The sequence below is a fragment of the Vollenhovia emeryi genome, unplaced genomic scaffold (genome assembly GCF_000949405.1).
Source record: "Vollenhovia emeryi isolate VEMERY1.0 unplaced genomic scaffold, V.emery_V1.0 DF939163.1, whole genome shotgun sequence".
In the NCBI taxonomy this organism is placed as follows: Eukaryota; Metazoa; Arthropoda; class Insecta; order Hymenoptera; family Formicidae; genus Vollenhovia; species Vollenhovia emeryi.
In genome coordinates this window covers 1,495,849-1,516,133 of record NW_011967203.1, presented here as the reverse complement: position 1 = coordinate 1,516,133, position 20,285 = coordinate 1,495,849, and the positions used below count along the sequence as shown (strand labels likewise).

The window sequence follows — 20,285 nt, the reverse complement described above, 5'->3', positions numbered from 1 at the left end:
TGCGAAGATATTGACGATTATATCGACTCGCGATCTCTCTTAATCCTGAAACAGAAGCAGCAGACGGCGCGTATATGCGGCGTCTCGCGCGGTGTCTCGTGCGGCGATGTTTACTACCGAACGCCGTGTGCCTCGTATGTTTTTATGCCAGTTTTTTGGGGACGTAGTACGCTCGCGCACTACTTGCGTAAAACCGCACGGCCTTCATAAATGAATGGTGCGCGCGCGCCCGATTTTTAAAACGCTATAACTCGGCGAAAAATCGACGTAGCGACACGAACCAAAAACCAATCTTCTTCGTTTCGCATCCCGCAAATGTCTACGCTGAATATGTATGCCCTTATCATGAAACACACGGCAATGGAATAAAAATTAAAATTCTGAAATATAAATTATACGTATAACTGCTAAATATAAAAATTGGCTGACAAAGCATATTAGGCTGTACAGCAAGATTGCGCAATAAAATTGTAATATTGAATATAGAATAAAGGCTAATGTAACGCCAATGTTACGTATCAATAATTGTACGATATTGCATTTACATTATTTCCCAATACTACGCCAATACTTTGTGCTATCAGGGCTTTATCGACACTTTATATTATAATTCAACTACAGATTTAATATTTTTATTTTCATTGCAAGAAAGTAACTGCAAAGTAACGATTCGTTACTTTTTAAGTAACTATAACGCGTTACTTTTCAGAATTAGTAACTTGTAACTGTAACTAGTTACATTTTTAGCGAAAAAACTATAACTGTAACTAGATACTTTTATAAAGTAACTTTTCCAACCCGGTCTATAGACCTATCTACCCATTTTCTACCTACCCGTGTTTCAACATAATTAACTTACAAATCTTTAATTAACCGCGACGCGATTTTCTGGGTCTGACTTGGAGCTTAACGCGCCCGCTAAAAACTGTTTTTCTTTAGACTGGTGTATGACTAGATGTCTGTCGGTCAGTGTGCGGAGTGATGTAATCTAACGTTTTATTTCGATGATATTTATTGACATTTATTATATTTTATATGTACTACGACACGTTTTTCCATCTCTTGCTGTAACAATTGATGGATGTAACGTAATTTATACTTGAAAAGGACCAGTATTAATACTGGTCGAAACGTCGTAATTTAAATTTATTAAATAAAAATTACTTGCCAGCAAAAGTCGTTTTAACTCTTGACTATATGCATAATAAAATTCGCGACAAAAAACTCAGGTGCTTTGCCGAGGAGATTGCCAGGTTTATTAAAAGGGAAAAACATTTACCGCGAAATGTAATGCAAAATGTTATGTGCGCGGGAGCCCTTTTTATTTAAACTGCAAATTGCAGATAAATATCGGCCAATATTCTCACGCCGTCCCCGCTCCAGAACCGTTGCCTCGAGGCGCGGAGCGCTCCGAATATATTATTTTAACATTGCTGTCGAAAATATTTTCAATATACGGCACGTTCCGCCGCGCTCTTCGTTTCGCTTCCTTTTTTTCGCACGATCGATTCGAAAAAAAGCCCAATCGACCCGGAACCTTGCGAGGGGCATTTTCGAGGCAATTTCGCGCAGCTGCGATATGAAATTCGGTCAGAGGTCACCGGACACAACCCTTTCACCTTAATTGGCCGGACACAACGCAGCGTGTCCCGTCCTCAATTTCGCATCGTCCGCTATATGTGACGTGGGCTGCTCTCGCTCCTGAATTTCCCGCTGATTGACGAAATTTCCTCCGCGAGGAAATCGGGGCGGGCGGGGGAGGGGCAGGGCCTCAAAGGATCGCTCAAACGATCCTTCCGCAACAACAACGCGATACCGTGAACTCGTCTCGACGTGCAGCAGACTCTATGATCGACGGCGAGTTCCTCCGTTATATCGGAATGCAAATTGCAACCCGAATTAAGCCGCGCCATTGTACCGCGATACGCCGCCTGTTACGTCGCCTTCCACCTGCTCTCTCTTTCTCTCCCTCTTAGATTTCGCGTAAATCAGAACGAGCTGCATTATTACATACACGAGTCGTGTGTCATACGAGTTATTATTTGAATCACGCTTAAGGGGATCCTTCAGCCATCTTTTCTACCGACACAGTCAAATATAGTTTTTGCTCTTATAATTCTTTTTATTAGCTTTTACGTACAAAATAATACCAGGATAAGTTGCGGACCGCATAGCAGAATATTTTCATACTTAAAACACTCAGTTCGGAAGTCTAATAAAATCGATATTGGTATTTGAAAGTTTCAATTCGTAGTTCTAACTAAATTTGAAATGGGCTTTATGAAATCGCAAAATTCTTCCACACGATGAAAAAGTACGCATAAAGACAAAACCAGGGACAGATACTATGCGGTCCGCAACTTATCATGGTATTTGTGCATAAAAGCTAATAAAAAATTACAAGCGAAAACTATATTTGACTGTGTCGGTAAAAAAATGACTCGCAACTCATTTTGAATAATTAGTAAAATTCACAAGGCTCTAATGTGAAAACACAAAGACGAAGTAATAAAGGAGTAAGAGCCAATATTCCCATTCATCATTTTGAATAGTACGGGAAGGGGAATTATTGTATACCCTTGGGAAAATATACCTTAGAAAATCTTAAAGTTTAAATTTAGAAAAATACGAAATATAACAAGTGAACTTGGACACTTTAAACTTTTATTTAAAGTAAACTTAAAACTCACTTTAAGAATTTACAAGAAAACTTTAAGAACTGTGAAAGATATGTGATATAATTTATGCCGCGCGGCCCCCTAGCGGGAATTTCGACAGACTTGGCGCTATCTGAAAATTACTTAAAGTGCACAAAATTACTCTAAAATTTCTCAAGTAAACTTTTAACTTCTATAAGTAAATTCTTACATTTGAAAAATTACTTTTAAAAACTTTAATTCTATGTAAAGTAATCCCAAGGATATTGAATGCTAAATATAGCATTTTTTTAATTAATTAGAAATCGTTTATTTCCTGATGACAATGTACCATCTAAACGACACTGTGTTATGTACCCAATAAAACATCGGCGCACAGGACAGGTAGAGAAACGGTATATGAATTCACATATTAAAAATTATTGAGCTATCTATTATACATCTTGCTCGGACCTACACGGCCTCCTCACTTGTTTGATTCATTTTGAATATCTCGACGATATATTGTCCTCGGTCGTTGATACATATCGCCTTTTTATTTTATTTAGAAGGCTGGATAATCATGTGATAAAAAAGATAAAAAACGCGACGTCCATCGTTAATTCGTTTATCATCCTGTTTGGATTTATCTTTATCTTATTTTTTCCCCGAATGTTAAGCCATTAATACGTATCTTCTGTCTGTGTATAATGTCAAAAAAGCGGACAAAAACTGAATGATCGCGTCGAAAAAAAAACCAAATAAACATGATGTGATGTCATCGTGTTATTTTTTTATTCATCGCTGTCGTGTCCGCGGGGAAAAAAATACGGCACTCGCGCGCCTCGGCGGGCTCGCTGAATTTGAATGCCCTGTGACCCTGTAAAAAAACTGGTTTGACGATACGCAGACGAGCGTCGACTGGAATCGCGCGAGTCGCGCCCGTATTTTTCTCCCGGGCCCGCGGTGATTGATTGAAAGACCCAACGGCGAGTCGCGTATTAATGCACCCTTGTTCGCGATTTCTCGTAAGCAGCCCGCGGGCGTCGATTCTGCAGATTTTGCGCGCCGTTTACCCACGTTCCGCTGCAAAACACGCGTCGTCCCGCCACGGGATCCCGATGCGTTTGTCGAAATCCACCCCCGCGGTGCGACGAGTCGTGGCGCGGATAAAGGGATTTGACGTGGGACCGATTTAATGGAGAAAGTGGAGTCCGCTCAATCGGATAAAAGCTCGCGGATCAAAGCCTCGCCCGACCCTGAACCGGTACCGTGCCCTTGCGGGTTGTGCAACACTGCCTGGTTTCGCGCGCGCGCAAAAAAAAGAGAACCGCGACCACGAGAGTGAGAGAGAGAGAGAGAGAGAGAGAGAGGGGGGGGGGAGGCACAGGAACGCGGAATTCAGCGTTGCGACGATCGCGGGAATTCGTGCATCGAGTTCCGCGTACAAAAAGTCACGATTCTCAGAAGCGCGCGAGACGCGAAACCTGACGAAACCGAAGCGTAAAACCGTCCTGTCGGTCGGTCGTTCGCTCGCTCTCTCACGATCGACCTCGCACGAACCTGAAGTCACGGTCTACGTTTTCAGCATGGTATATAACTCTTTCGACTCTTGTCTCGCGCGTGTACTACACACGACGAGCTAGAATCGCCAGGAACGAACGCACTCGCGCCACTCGGGGACGGATCTGTCAATTTGTTTTGTTTTTTTTTAGGATTACCATGAAACTGTCTAAGTAAAATTTTACTGCAACGGCGCAATTCGATCGCATACCCTTGGGAAAATTTACTTTAAATGGAGTTGAAGTTTTTGAAAGTAATCTCTCAGATCTAAGAGTTTACTTAGTTTACTTTTTAGAGTTTACTAGAGAAGGTAAAAGATTACTTAAGAAATTTTAGAGTAATTTTGGACACTTAAAGTAATTTTTGGATAGCCTGTCAATGTTCCCGCTAGAGGGCCCAAGGTGTATTTTCCTAAGGGATCGACGATTCTTCTCGAGAAACCTGGCGAAGAGAGTCGCCGCTTCGGAGTCGAATTCGCGAAAGTAATTGTATATTTTATATACGAAGAGTTGACGCGCGGAATCTCGTGCAGTGAAATGCGGGGCCAGGCGTAATGAGAAATCGTGTTCGACGCGGGTGAAGCGATAAGCGGCCGGAATGAGGAACTTTCTGTAGCGAAGTATCGGCGAATCAATAAAAAAATGCGAGGGACAGCGGAGATAAAGAGATAAGAGGCCAGGGAGATTAAGAGAATACTCTAACTGTCTAACTCGCATTACCCGGAGGTGCGGCCGGCCGCGTGTATTATTTTATAAAAAAAAGGAAATAAGAGAGCCTCTGTACGGGCGTTCTGACTCATCCATCGCGCGTGTTTCCGCCCACTATTATACCTCTCAATAATCTCGTTTAATAGACCCCACTGTCGCAGATGCAGATGTAAATTACGGATAACTATAAAAATGACTTCTTACGCGGCGCAACAATTTTTTATTCTCTCTCTCTCTCTCTCTCTCTCTCTCTCTCCCCCTCCCGTTTTCCATCTAGTACTATTACATTTGTACGAGAAATTTTTTAAGCGCGTCGATTGGCTACAAGCTAGAAAATTACCAGACACTCGAGAACTTTTCTGTCCTGCAGCCAATCGACACGCTTGAAAAATTTGCCGTACGACAAATGCAATAGCCCAATTCGCTCATCTCAGGATCATTCCTGCACTCGATTAGCTGTTTCTAGCGCGAGAAATTTCGCGGAGCAATTAAACATTTAACCCTTTCGCGGCCAGTGGGACGTGCAAGTCCCACTCACGCGAAATCTGAAAGGATTCAGCGCGCGCTCGCCGAGAAACATTAATCAACGGAAACTGAAAAAACCAGGGGCTCGATCGTGAATCTTTCCCCCTAGCGTGGAGCTCGTGAGAGGTGAAAAATTTCACTGGCGAATGGTGGAAATTCTTCAATGGAATTTTTCACTCCTCGCGAGTTCACGCTGGAAGACAAGATTCATGCCCGAGTCCCAGAAGAGAAGTGACCCGGTTATTGTGTACGAGCCATTCCCAGATGACAATCTCGCTTTTTCTGTCCGGGGCGCCGGCGCGAGCGTTGCCGGTCCTGCGGCTGGATCACGGTTTCCGCGATCGCGCCGGTTCGTGCGTCTCCGGCGGCGCTCGGCCGCACACCCGTGCGTGCAGCGCGAGCTTCACGCCGGTGTTCGGTCGGCCGGTGACGTCAGCAACGAAGAGGCCCGTCCCGCCGCTCGCGGGACTCGAGTACGCGATCGACGAACGAGCGCTCCGCCGCCGCCGCCGCCGCCGCCGCCGCCGCCGCCGCCGCCGCCGTCGTCGTCGTCGCTGACGTTCCTCCGCTCCGAAAAAACCGCGTTCCGAGCCGCCCGCGGACGGCAGTCGCGTCGCCGAGTTTACGCTCCCGGGGTGCCGGTGCCGAGGATCGCGAGAGTGTGTGTGCACGCGCGCGCGCGCTCGACAGTGACGCGAACGCTCGTATCCGCGACTCCGCGCCACCCGCCAGCACTCGGCGGTGCCGAAGGCAGAAACAAGGAGGCAGAGAAGGGCGGCGAGGGAGAGAAACGGAGAGGTAGCGCGAAACAGGAGCGTCCGAACCTAACCTAACCTCTACCGACCGGCAGTGATCTCTCAGCGCTCGGCGTGCCTGGCGTGGCTGCCCGCCCGCGCCGCCGTAACACAGCCGATCTTCGCTCCGCCGTCTTTCCCACGCGTCTGGCGTAGACGCCTCTCGAGTCGCGCGAGTCACGGTGAGAGAGAGAGAGAGAGAAAAAAAGAGAGTGAGAGAGAGAGAGACGGAGCAAGGAAGATAAGAGAAGGGACACGCGGCAAAAGGACGAGGGTGCGCAAGGACGCCCGCGTTCTGTTTACGCGTCCCGCGCGGGTCCCGGCAGTCGCGCTCGCGGTTCGACGCGCCGCGTCGTATCTCGTCGCGCAGCATCGTATCGTACCGTATCGCGACTCGCGACGAATCCGGAGTATAACGCGCCCGGGGCTGGGTGCTACCTGTTTACAGTGTGTGCGCGCGAGCGTGCGTGCGTGCGTGCGTGTGTGTATGTGCGTCGGCACGCGCACCTGTGTGCGCGGCGTGTCTACGCGCGCGTGTGCGTGCGCTCGCCGCCGTGGAATGCGAGGCTCGCGTGTGCATCAGGGACGGCTCGACGTTCCTCCGCCGTCGTGACGCCGCGTCGCGCTGTGGACGCGCCGAGAATCCGCCCGAGGAGAGAAGCCTCTCTCTTTCTTTCTCTCTCGCTCTCTCGCTCTCTCTGGCAGGTAAAACGCGGAAGAACCGGGACTCGTTTCTCGTTTCGGTCGGGCGATTCTGCGAAGGACACGCGGAAAATTGGAGCACGTTATTACCCGTTGCCTTGCGTTGCACTTTTCCAACTTTGTACGCTCCGAAAGGGTGGGAGGAAACTCGTGACGCCACGAGCGGAGTGGATCTCCGTCGAAAGTCGATTTAATTCGCGTTTCCCGTGGGAACTACATATTCCCCCTGACCGTCGTCGCGTCGGCTGACATGTACAAATTATCGTAAAAGTAGCCCCGGCGTGGATTACGTGGACGGCGCGTAATGCACGTTGATAATGTTCATAATTGTCGCTCGCCGGCGCTTAACGTTCCGTAAAGTTGGCAAATTGGGATGAATTATATGTAATTTCCCGGCCTCTCCGTGCTGTGTGTGCACTTAGAAAGTTGATTTAATTCGTTGAAATCCCTTTCTCTCGCAGGGCGTTTGCTCCGTGCAGGGTAACGCTTTTATTTTAAGAGGAAAATATCGTTGTCGAGAGAGAGGGAGAGAGAAACGCTGAAGTTGCATCGCGTTACTAACTTAGACAGAAGTCTCCTCGCTGCTACTTTATTTATTTTTCAAATTACTTTTTAAATCACTTTGGAAATTGTTATCTCCATTTTCCAGCGCTGCTCGGTCTAATTTGCAAGCCGTCTCTCCGCTCGGTATATTTCGTTATTCCAAACTCGATTTGTGTATTTTCCCGTCTATCCCCTCGTACACTAAAAGTCGATCACTCTGACACGCGGAGGCTCGCAAAAGTGGAATATACCCATTGTATCGAGTTTTCAAATAAGCAATTTATAACAATTTAATAATTAAAGCACGATAATCTCTTTAGGTTGCCAGTAATAAATAACAATGGATCAGTTTAGTCGGCCTTAACTGGCACTTGTTTAACAAATTAAAAGTAAAAAATATAACGTGCAACGTTTCGACCACGGGTTTGGGCCCTTGTCGAGCGCAAATTCTTAAAAATTAATCGAGTCGTTGCAATATGTCGGTCATCGAACGGTAAAAAATTTTATAACAAAGTTGAGTCGTGATTATAGAATTAACGGCACAAAATAAATAATGTCCAATGTCCACCGTGGCCGGAGAGTGATTGAAATTTAATAATTATTAAGGTAGGGAGAAAGGGCCAATGCGAGCCAGCCGTAGGTGTCCGTGCGAAATTATCCAATGTGGGACCTTTAAATCTACTTATTAAAATATCCAAACGTTTCGACTCCTTTTCGGGTCATCCTCAGTGAGGCTGGGATCAAAAACTAATACATGGTGTTACAAAAGCCTTAGTGTAAAAATTGTTTTTTAAGTTTGCGAAGAACAATAAATTTAATACCTGAATAGACAAATAAACAGACAAATACATACGGCGCTTAAATAGTCCTTTAACTTTGAACTCTGATCAGTTCAAAAAGTTCCTTAAATGGCGCGATTGCCACAGAAAGAGCGAGAAGTTACGTTTTAACATTTCTAAAAGAACAAATTGAATAATTCAACCCAATTCGATCGGTGTTTCCCTCGCGTTCCTCGTGACTGTCAATTTTTGTCCGACAAGAGACGACACGGTTTACACGCAAGTGTGCCTTCGTTACGTATATAAATTTGCGCCTCCATTACACAAATGAAGGCGCAAAATATACAATCCTCGCTAACGTTCGAATCGCTAAGAATTACTTGGAGCAGAGCTGAGCGTTTCACACGTGACAGAAATAACATCGCGGCTTCTCTCGTTCCGAGACACGCGACAAACCTTGCCGATCTTTCTCGATCGCGTATATCGTTTTCTCGAAAATCGACTGATAATCGCTAGAAATGACATCCCGTACGCGACGACGAGTCGCGTATGCCGTAACAATTGCGCGATACTAATAATAGCGCGCGCAATAGTCTTCCTCCCCCCCCCCTCATCCTCCGATCGAACGGAGCCCCGGAGTTCACCTCTCGTGGGAAATACGCGCGCGCGTGGGACGTCCACGTGGAAATGGGGGCCGCCGAGAGATCGCGGGGTTTTCCCGGGGGCGCGCGAACGCTATTCGTCGCGACAACACGGGCCGCCGCGCCGTGACGGCGCGGTGGGCCGGCGTGCACGCCGCCCGCGTGTGTCGGAGCGAGACGGATAGACAACCTGTTTACGGTCTCCAGCGCGCGCACGCACGAGCACGCGCGTACGCTGGCGCGCGCGCGCACCGCCGTCACGTACGCGGTGTCCCGAAACCGTTCGAGCGGTGACAATCGCGTTCCGCGCGGAGATGTGCCGAGCTGGCTAACTTTGCGGGGTAAAAAAAAGATATAGGGAAAAAATTGATCGAGCCGCGAGCTAATTGTGCGCCCCGGGAAAACTGAAATTAGGAAGTTTTTTTTGGAAATGGAGCTGACTTGCTTTCTGAGAGGCCACGAAATGCGAAATAATAAAGGATGTAAGAGATACAAGATAATTTCTGAGGAGCATGTATAATGCGTATGTGGGTGTGTGTGTGTGTGTGTGTGTGTGTATTTTTTTATAAACGTGTACATTGTTAAGTTTGTAGTGTTAAACTTAACTCAAGTAATACTCGGAGAAAATTTTCTCTTAACCCTGAAAATCGTGTAATCGTGGGACAACGTGACAGTTCGTGAATTTTGTGAAAGTTTTTGGAAATTTTACTATTCATTTTACTAGTAAAGGAAAGTTACCTATTATGAGATAGGCTTCTAATATGAGGTAGCATGAGATTAACACAAATTGTAGTTAGAAAAACCAACTACGTCTTTTATTCAATTAACGACACTATAGAAGCAATGGCGACTATACTCGTTAAGCTAAATTTAACACTACAAACAGTGTATATAAATATTTTTATTCGCTATAATTCTATGCCATTGAAGAAGATCACGTTAGATGATCGCAACGTCTGACTTCTAAATAGATTATATATTAAACTTTTGTCATCTGCATTCAACATCCTGCATTTAGCTCTTATTGCTTTTTCTTTTTTCTTTGTTTTATTGTTAGAGCCTGTTGTTTCTTACTTTTTTAATAAATATTTGTCTTTTATTTGCAAAAGCTAATTTTTGTAATTGTTAATTATCTACGGGCACCTACATTTTACAGTATAATTACAGACGAGAGATCTGGCTTTATTTTCTGAAATAAGAAATATTTGGAACGGTAAAGGAAGTCTTTAATTTTTGTTATCTTCTCTTCCTCCTAACTGCTGATTGCTTAACAAACGGCTTGAAATAAATTATTTCTCGCAATAGAATTAGAATTACAAATATTTAGGCACTAACACCCTGTCCTGACTCTTACTCCTTTATTACTTCGTGTTTTCACATTAGAGCCTTATGAATTTTAGTAATTATTTTTTCCATTTGCTGGAAAAAGCAGTCTATCGCTAACGATCGTTAAAACGGCCCTGAGATAATCGAAACGGTCGTCGCCAGGATGCGTAGTTGGTAATTTCTAAGCTGTATTGCACGGTCGTTTTCCTGAGACGAGAACACTCGGAACGAGCGTAACAATGAAAACGCGTTGCGTAATCTAACACCGCCGCCCTAGAGAATTCAGAGACGGTGATTTAGCCAATCGGTCGCTCGTTAACACACGCTGCGACGCGCCGACATTCCCGACACTCGGTATATATGTATATATATATATATATATATACCGGAAATTTTTCCGCGGCATTAAATCGCGCTGCAATTGCGCTGCAGGCAACGCGGAACGTGACGCGAAACGTGAACGTCGCCGTTGCAAAGACCAGTTTAGACAAATAGGTCTAGCGCGTTTGTCCCTCGCTGACTCGTCGCGTCTCAATTTGACGTCGCCGAAGATTTGCAATCGCTTCGCGACGAGACGAAGAGACATGGGTGTTGGCTCTTGTTCGACGATTAACAATGACGCGAAAACGACGATTCCAAAAGTCACGTAACTTCACCGGTTTCGTCATAATTTAAACCTGCCGGGATAATCAATTTTTCTGCAAAGGTCGCGTTGTCACCTCCTCGGAAATAATTGACGTGACGTTTGTTTTGACATTTTATTTTTGCACCCCCGACGCTTCGTCATCATCGCTGTCGGGACTCGGACTTTCCTCGGGCTGTCGAGAGACGCGTCGATGACTGCGCGCCGCGCACTTTCACTGATCGACCGCCCCGGGCGTCGCAATTCAGCCGGTCGAATCGAAAGAGAGTACATTCTCTTTAACGAGAGATCGTCCGTTGACCTTTACTCGCGCGCTCCGCGAAAATCGGTCGCCTCTCGTTTCCGAAGACCTCTCTCACGCGTTTACCTGCATTTACAGCGCAGTAATTATTGCATATAAAATCCGCCAAAGATCCGCGTATTGAAACGACTCGCTCATTTTCAACGGATAGAATCGATTAAGCTTGTAATTACAGTCGTCGAATCTGTTAATTTTGATTGTACCGTCGCATTCGAGTTCTCCAATGTGCGTTCATTCGCGCGAAAAAAAAACAAACGTTTCTATCCGATAGACGCAAGGGCGAAAACGTAACGCGACACTGTTTTACTCTCGCGTAACGTAATATCGTTCGCGCTAATCGATTTCGCCGCCGAAGAATCGCCGAGCCGTTCGAGGTGCAAGCGAAACGATTCCACGTGCCGCTACTCGGATTAATTTCCCGGAGCGCGATCCGTCGTCCCTGAGATTTTATCAATTGGGTCGCACTCGCGCGATCGGTGCGACACGCAGGTGCGTAAAGGCCGAGTCAGACTAAAGCCTGTATCAGACTACGGATTGAGATTGAGATTAGATTGAAATTTGACCAATTAGAGTAAGAGTTACTAAACTTGAGATTAGTAAACTTTACTGCGATTGGTCAAATTTCAATCTAATCCCAATCTCAATTTCCGTAGTATGATACGGGCTTTACAATTGTCGACGCGGATTGGGTCGAGATTGGCGATTGGCGATTGGCGATTGTCTTCTAGCCAGTAAGAGCAAGGCAGCTAGCAATTTAATCGGCTCTCATTGGCTAGAGGACAATCGTCAAAAACTTGAGATTAGTAAACTTTACTGTGATTGGTCAAATTTCAATCTAATCCCAATCTCAATCTCCGTAGTCTGATACGAGCTTTTACAATTGTCGACGCGGATTCGGGATTGGCGATTGGCGATTGTCTTCTAGCCAATGAGAGTCGATTAAATTGCTAGCTGCTTTGCTCTCATTGGCTAGAAGACAATCGTCAATCGTCAATCCCAATCCACTCCGTGTTGGCAATTGCTAGTCTGATTCGGCCTTAAGGGCGTATTTTCTCGCTTATCGCGCGCCGCGAGTATACTCTCGGCAATAAAGTATCCCGTATACGAAAAGCTACACCCACCGCTGGATTTATTTACGCAACCGAGTTGATTCAGCCGTTAGTAATTATTTTTCACCGGCGCGAAATAAAAATAAACGATGACGCGCGCCGAAAGACACGTGAACGATTTTCGAGTCAAATGAAAATTCAAGGTTCGGACAGATGCGCCCTATTTCTCGCGTCGCACAGTCACCGAAATTCGATACCCTCGGCTCGTACACCTGCCACCGAGGCAATTAGAGCTATGGGCGTGAGTCAGACCTGAGTCCTCCACCTATCGCTCCTCTTTCTCGTCGTACGACCCTCGCGATACAATGGGGACTAAAGGCTCGCGGAACGACATTTGACGGGACCAGAAACACGAGTAGATAGTATCGCGTACACTGTCGTGCTCGAACCGTTTCGACATCGCTGCTCGCGCAGCGAAGGGCCCTCGGATTTTAAAGAATCCGCTGGCGTTCTGTGACACGAAGGGAAATCCACGTGCCCTACTAAACCGGAAACGGCGTATAATAATTCAGTGAAAAGACGAGCAGTTAGTGAGATGTGAGCGACTTAATATTGTGATTCGCGAAACGAAAGTAGAAGTAGCCGGAGTACTTTGTAATAAGTAATTAAAAAATCTCAACTTTGTCGTTAAGGAAATTAGTTATTTAAGCCTAATCTGACGCAGTGCGCCCTGTGCGATTAGAAAGCGAAGAGATTTTTAGCGAATTCGATTGCTTGCACTAGTGGGCACTGAGTGCACACTAAGGCCTGTTTATAGTCAATTTTTCTATTTAACAACGTCAGTGTTTTCTTGACCGTACCTGGCATTTTTAATAATACAGGAAATTTGTTGCGAAAAATATTACCTCAGCCAGGGTTTGAACTTGGACCTCCCTGCGCTCTAGGCGGGCGCCTCACCAATTCGACAACTGAGGCATACATTTAACATTTGGCATCTTGTATTTAACTTTGTATTTAACATATGTTCAAAGAGTATTTAGCCAAAAAGTGATCCGTATGGATGCTATCAGGTCATTTCACCGGCTACGAAATATTTCGAGAAATATTTAAGACGATTCTTAAACTAACAATTGACTGTAAACAAGCCTTAGGGTGCACTCAGTGCGCACTGGTGCAAGCAACCGAATTCGCTATTTATGTTTCGTATATCAAATTCGGCGAATGCAACTTCAGCGAGTGGGGAACCTTCTCTTACTCGACGTAAATCTATGTAAACTAGACCGAGGTTTACGCAATCGTGAAGATTGCGGGGAATCGAGTAGATATGAATTCCGCGTGTCCTTCGCACGCACGTCCGTGAGACCGCAAGCGTCACCCGACCGTTGCTTATCTAGTGCTGTGCAGTTTCGTGCGTTTTGTGCGAGGAGCGAGAAAGATATGATGTGCCTTGGTGCGATTTGAGCGACGGGATTAATTGGATTAAGTAAAGAACATCGCTCTCAGTGGAACCGCGATAGCACAACGCTAAGATGACTAGCAGAAGGAAGAAGAAGTCGCAGATTCTGAAGAAGGTCTCGAGCCTGTTCAATCTCGACACGGTGAGTCATTTCACGTTGAACCAAACTCTCGTATACCGACAGTGACTTTTCACTTTAACCAAACGACAATTGCGACTTGTCGAAAATGATTGTGTGCCCGAACTGCGTTTTAATTCGAAACCGTTATAACGATTTCTCCTTGAGAATATATATTCAGAATTAAACGGAGTCAATTTCAAGATTGATTTTCTGTCTACGATAAGTCCAGAAATTTTTTGGATATTTTATTGGCATAATAATTTCGTTTGAGGTTCCAATAACTTTTGGTTACTTTGTAAGATGTACATTTTTACAATGTATCCAAAATGATGAACACTTTTTCGGTTGGAATAAAGCAAGGTGTTAAGCCTCACTCTATGATCGGTTCTTCTACTTGGAGCGAGTTTCTAAACATTGCGGCCTTGTATTCGCCACTCACGTGTCTCAACTTGGGGATTTTTTCGAAAGAGCCTTCGAGATACGAGTTACGCATACGAGCCGTTGCGTTAGACGTAGTTGACGATTCAGTATTCTTACCAACGTGACCGCACGTAGTTGCATAAGCTCCCCCGTAAATTTTATTATCAAGTGCTCGATCGGCCACCTGAACATTTTTTATTGACGATTCCAGACGTTTTCGGACAACACAGACTTAATGGTGTTTAGGTTCGGGCATTTGACCAAAGAAAAAATAAACCAACATATACATGATGCAACAGATAATCAAACTAACAATGTATAACAGAAATTTGAATAATTTTTACCGTACCAACATGCCTCAGTGGTCGAATTGGTGAGACACCACCCGCTTAGAGAGTAGGGAAGTCCTGGTTCAAACCCTGGCTGAGGTAATATTTTTTGCAATAAAGTTTCTGTACTAAAACATTGGCCGGTTAATGTCGACTAAACAGCTTGATTGTTGTTATTTATTACTGGCAACTTGAAGAAATTTCTATGTTTTACCATATCGTTTACTAAATATTTAATTATAAAGTGGTAGTATGGAAGCATGGGGTAACCTTATAATTTTCCAAATTTCTTCTTATTTAACATATTTGTATGAGAGGCAGAAGTTAAGAAAACTCTCGCAATAGTAAGATAAATATTAAAGAATATTTTAGTAAAAACGTAGATAAATTTATCGTCGTGTTCAAGAGAAATTTATATCTTTCGATGAAATAATCCGCGAAATCGACCGGGAAACGATGACACATAAGTGGAAATACGGCAACGTCGCATATAAAATAAACTATTTCCAATGCTTATCAAGTAAAAATGTAGTTAGTTAATTACTAAAGTGTTATATACACTTCCGACTCAAATAAATTCAAATTGATTATTTAGTAAATAAAATAACGATTACATCTTACGTTCATATTTGCTTTTTATCTGTTGGTGTTTGCATCAAATGAGAGTCTTAAATCTTTTATTTTGCTATTTTTTAAATATTTGACATTACATATCATAATATTTACGAACATGACCTTACTAATATTATTGCGAAATTATATTTTTAGCCATTGAATACAATTTTATTAATAACATGTCTATTGATCAGAAAGTAGCGCTCGGAGCTCCTTAAAAACAATTGATTATTATAATTCATTCTATTCGAGAAACGTCTTGAAATTGGGACTCGGTGAGCTGTTTACAAGCTTTAACTGTCGCATCTGTATTTTTTAAATTTATTTAAATGAATTCAATTCGGAACATTTTGCGACAATGGATTAATTCGACCATTTATGAATGCGAAAAATGCGCGGCTACTGCTCTCGAGACACTGTAACAGTTACGCAATAGCACAGGCGACGCACAAAAAGGAGTTATTGTCCGCCTTTTTCAGTTGTTCAGTTTATAAGAACAATAGCTCGTAAAGCACTCGCATACCAATTATATGCAGTATTGGATACTGAGTTAATTAACGGCGGAAATTGAATTGAATGGCGAGGTGACTCTCGGTCTATATGCCCGAGTGCTGAATAATTTCGCGTCGAGCTAGAACGAGGCGTATTATGAATACTTAAGAGTGTCGCGCGTTGTGTTTTCGTTTTCCGAGCGCGGCGATATAAATTGTCGAATACCGGTGAATTATCGAAACGATGCGTATTACCGTAAATTAATCGGGACGGGCATTTGCATGTATGTTAATATCGTGCTCGTACTTGTCCCGGTTATAATACAGAAACAATATTTGCACAACTGTTCACGCGGACACGCATGTGAATTTGCGTCGGTTTAACTCCACCACGTTGTGCCGCTGAAGGCTCTACGAATCACCACGCATTTCTCCCTTATCCATATTTATTCTCGAAATGTCAACGTGTTTAGATAGAAAAAGCTTCTATTCTACCTGCTTTATGACGGTTAACGAATAGAAGCCATTTATTACATTTTTCCCTATAACGTCGCCGCGACGCGAAACGAAACGTCGCGGAAAAGCTTTGCGGATGGTGGAAAAACGGAGAGTGGTAGCGCAGTAAAAGGAAAAACAGATCGCAAAAACAGCTGGAGGAGGAGGAGGAGAACACCGTCGCGACGAAGTTGGAAGAGACGCGAGCGAGGAAAATCGCAGAACCATTTTTCTCGCTGGCTTCACGACCGGCTTCATGCGATAAGAGTGCGTCGAATAGCTCCGCGAGAACGAGGGTGGGAATGAAAGAAGGGAGAACAGAGGAGCGGAAATAAAGGAAAAAGACTGTGGGACATAAACAAGATCGTAGGAACACCTGTCGACTTTGCCGCCGGCAAAGGAGTAGCTTTGACGGAGCAGAAGAAACGCGAAGGTCTCTTTATCTAGGATCATCACCATATCGCCAATAACTGTAGCTACTAATAATGTAATACACCCGGGTCTACCACTAAGTCACAATATGCTTTCGATATTGACGCATAAAAACTAAGTTCCTGCCAAAGTCGACAGTGCTGTGGAAATTGCTACTCGTTGAGTCCAACTTGACTCATCGAGTCACAAATTTAACAGTGCAGACGTTCGATCTTCCCCACGTGCACAAAATCGACTCGTCTATAAAGTCCGTGGGTGTGTTCCCGGTTTCTCTCAGTACTACCCATAGACGTATAATATTATAGACTGCGCATTTTGGCTGCACAAGTGTACAAACTTTAGAAAGGGACAACATACTTCGGACGTTATTCTCTCTCCGTCTATCAATGCCTGGAGTAGGGCACAAATTCAATATGGCTACTGCGCTTATCCTTTAACCTCTATCATTCCCCTACTCTTCTGTTACCCCCATTACTTCTACTAGACAAAGATGAGGTACGGCCTCACGCCAGCTATCTCGTTCTAAAGTTTGTACATGTTTTCACACGGGTGAGGGAGAGAACGCGCAATCTATTCTTGCTATATCCATAGTATAACTAGTATGCCCACTCTCTGTCGGCCCTTTGATCTTTTCGTTTTCGATCACGTGGCGTTCCGCCATTACTTTGGCGTGTGAAATCCTTTCACACTGTCGCACTACCACATATACAACATCCGTCTCATTAGCTCCACCAGAATAATGGCGGATGCGCAGAAAGGGTCGACGCAAAACGAAACAAATGACAGTGTAGGCATACTAGTTGTACTGTGGTACCACCGCCAGTACTGGACGCTATTACTGAATTCGGCCTCTGAGAAAATCATCCCCAAATGAAACCTCAGCATCCCTCGTAATAACATAGCAGTCATTCTTTTCTAAATGCCAGCCATCCACACCTTTCCCTTTGATACCGAATGCTCGAGACTATTGGGAGTACCGTCGGTAGTACCGATTGTAAGAGGAAACGGGAACGCACCCCGTGTTTCTGCACGATCTACGGCCGATTTGTTGTACTTGGGGGGAGAAAAGTCGCGGCACGTTAACCGGCTTTATCGGTGGCGCCGCGCCGTGTAGTTTACACTGGCGCCCGATCCCGACACGGCCCAAGCCGCTTTGAGAATCCTAAGTCAACCCTAAGTCAATGCGAACTCGCCGGGAGTCTCGCAAAACCACCTCCCCGTCGGCCAACAAACGCTCGACGCTGCGTGAGACACGCGGTGTTCGTAAGCCAATATGCGCGCACACAGGCGCGCACGCACATGTACAGCGCCGATGTTTGCACGGGGCGACTCCTCGGGACGCGCTTACGTGTCGCATCCCTAAGCGGATCGGTCGATTTTTTATCAGCCGCCACGCGACCCGCCGTTGTGTCAGGCTGCGTCAGGTTTAATGATGAATTACAGGCGAAATCGAGCGTGCCGATAAAGTCCCGCCGTGGAGCGCTGATAACGGGAGATTATTTCCACGACACCCCGATATCGCACGGATCTCAAGTATTATCGGTACCCGCGCGAACACGTTTTGTCACTTTTCCCTCTGCGAAGCCCGTTCGTGTCAGTTAATCCCATTTGCGTCTGCAATTTGCGTAAATTGCATCGAGGAGACAGTCTCGAAACGCTAGAAATTTTTTCATACCTTTTATTTTCGTAGTACTTACGATTATCATAAACAATTACGCATCTATATACGCTTAGACTCTCGCGTTTGACCTTTCCCTTACTGTTCTACATCAAAGAACTTTTTTCATTCGCTCTATTTTATTATCGTCAATATTTTCCTACTATTTATATTTCACGGGGAAACATTTCACGGGGAATCTTCGTGATATCTTCTCTAGTCGTGGCGCGCTATATCTAATGATAGCGCTGCCAAGGTTATCACGGTCCAGTTAATTCCATAACGCCCTCCACGCTCGTCCGAGTGTACGTTACGAAACGAGCAGCGAGCGAACAGGTTGCCGCTAATTGGCTCGATAGATTGACGACCAATCGAGAGGTAAAGCGAGTCTTCGTCGTCGTCGTCGTCGTCGTCGTCGCCGTCGCCGATGCCGGATACGCTCTCTGCGTTTCCTCTCAATCGCGCGTTATTTCCAGCTCGCGGCCGCGGAGCGCGTCGGTATCGCTTACGTAACCCGCGGACGTAACGTGTACACGAGCGTGCCGCGCGTATTCCGTAATTGGATATCGGGTGGGGAGGGAAACGCACGAGGTATCGCAGAAATCGACGGCGATAACTCATACCCGCGACGCGACACGGCCTTGCCGCGCGCACGCGAGATTAGATGAACCAGGGTGTCGCTATATGCGCCATGCCGTAATGTAAACATCGCCTACACGGGTGCTTCCGAGTTTATCCGTTCAGGCTTCGCGCGCCTTTGAAATTAGTTGAGTTTCACGCCACCGATCTCTATTTAGCGGCAAAAGTGTCTCGTTATCACGTGTGTTCGAACAGGTGAATTCTTTTTTTTTTACGAACAAAGGAACAACCGCGGCACAACTCTGCACTCGATGGAGCACGTGCTAAGCTTAAACGTACCTATCTTTATAAATTCGTGAATTAAAAATCAAATATAAACCTGTCATTTCGTTAAATCTATATAAACATACTTCTTTCCCCTAAAATCATAATTACTAATAAAATCATAATAAATCTCACCTCATAAGACAAAGTTTGAGCTAATACACGTATAGACCCAATTAATGAATAAGATTGAATTAGATCATCACCCTATTAATAAAAATATATAACTTATTAGTATCAAAATAACAATGAAAAATAAAATATTGTTAGCTTGGCTTTTCTATGCAAGAACTGCATAAATACACGGAGAGAATTTTCTCTTGAAATTTATCCTGAAGATCATGTGATCGTGAAGCAACGTGGTATTTTCAAGAGAACTTTATGAGGGTTTGTTAAACTCCAAGGTTGAACCATTTGAATGAGATATATTTCGCCTCGTACGCGAAGATCGCGAAATTTCATTTAATTAACGAATTAATGAAACTAAATGAATTCGGGCAATTATACAACACGTCGAGTAATTATTGATCATCGCGTTGTCGAAAAGTACTCGTCGAACAACTTCCTTTGGAATCAAGGGGGACCTTAGGAAGCCCTCGGCGTGTTGCACGCTCGATGTTAAGTCGTGTAGCTCGCGCACCCCCGACACCCCCATAGCCGGGAACACCCAAACGCCATTGAATGGAGTGTTTCACGGTAGGCTGCCTGTACCATACATTTTGCGCCAGACAAGACGCTCTCGCTTTTCCCTCGTTCACATCTCTCGCGACGTCGCAAAATGCACTCGGGACCTTTATCTTTGATCGTCGGAACTTCTCGAGTAGGGAAACTTACGAAGAGTAATCTACACTTTGATCGTCTTTGTTTCTCTCTTTCCCCTCTCACGATGATGTATTTAAGCCTTTATACTCGAATGCGCTAAGGAAAGCTTCTCGCTGCTTTTAAAATTGTCGATGTTCCATGGACCGTATCGGATGTTTCACAGAATCTTACTTAGGTATCGTTATATATGTTCGTATCTGCTTTAGCAACTTAATCTCGACATCTAGGAACGGAAATCGCAATTACACTTGTGATCGAGAGGAGAAAAGTTTAGAGATAAAAATTAATCGCAAAAAATTTAGTTTCGCCAGCCAATAGCAAGTCTTACGTCTATT

General features: G+C 44.7%; 1 protein-coding gene across 1 annotated transcript in view; it reads left to right on the top strand.

Moving 5' to 3' along the window:
• Positions 1–20,285, top strand: part of LOC105564557 (disks large 1 tumor suppressor protein-like) — a 184,778-nt gene that overhangs the window by 99,887 nt on the left and 64,606 nt on the right. The window lies entirely within an intron of this gene.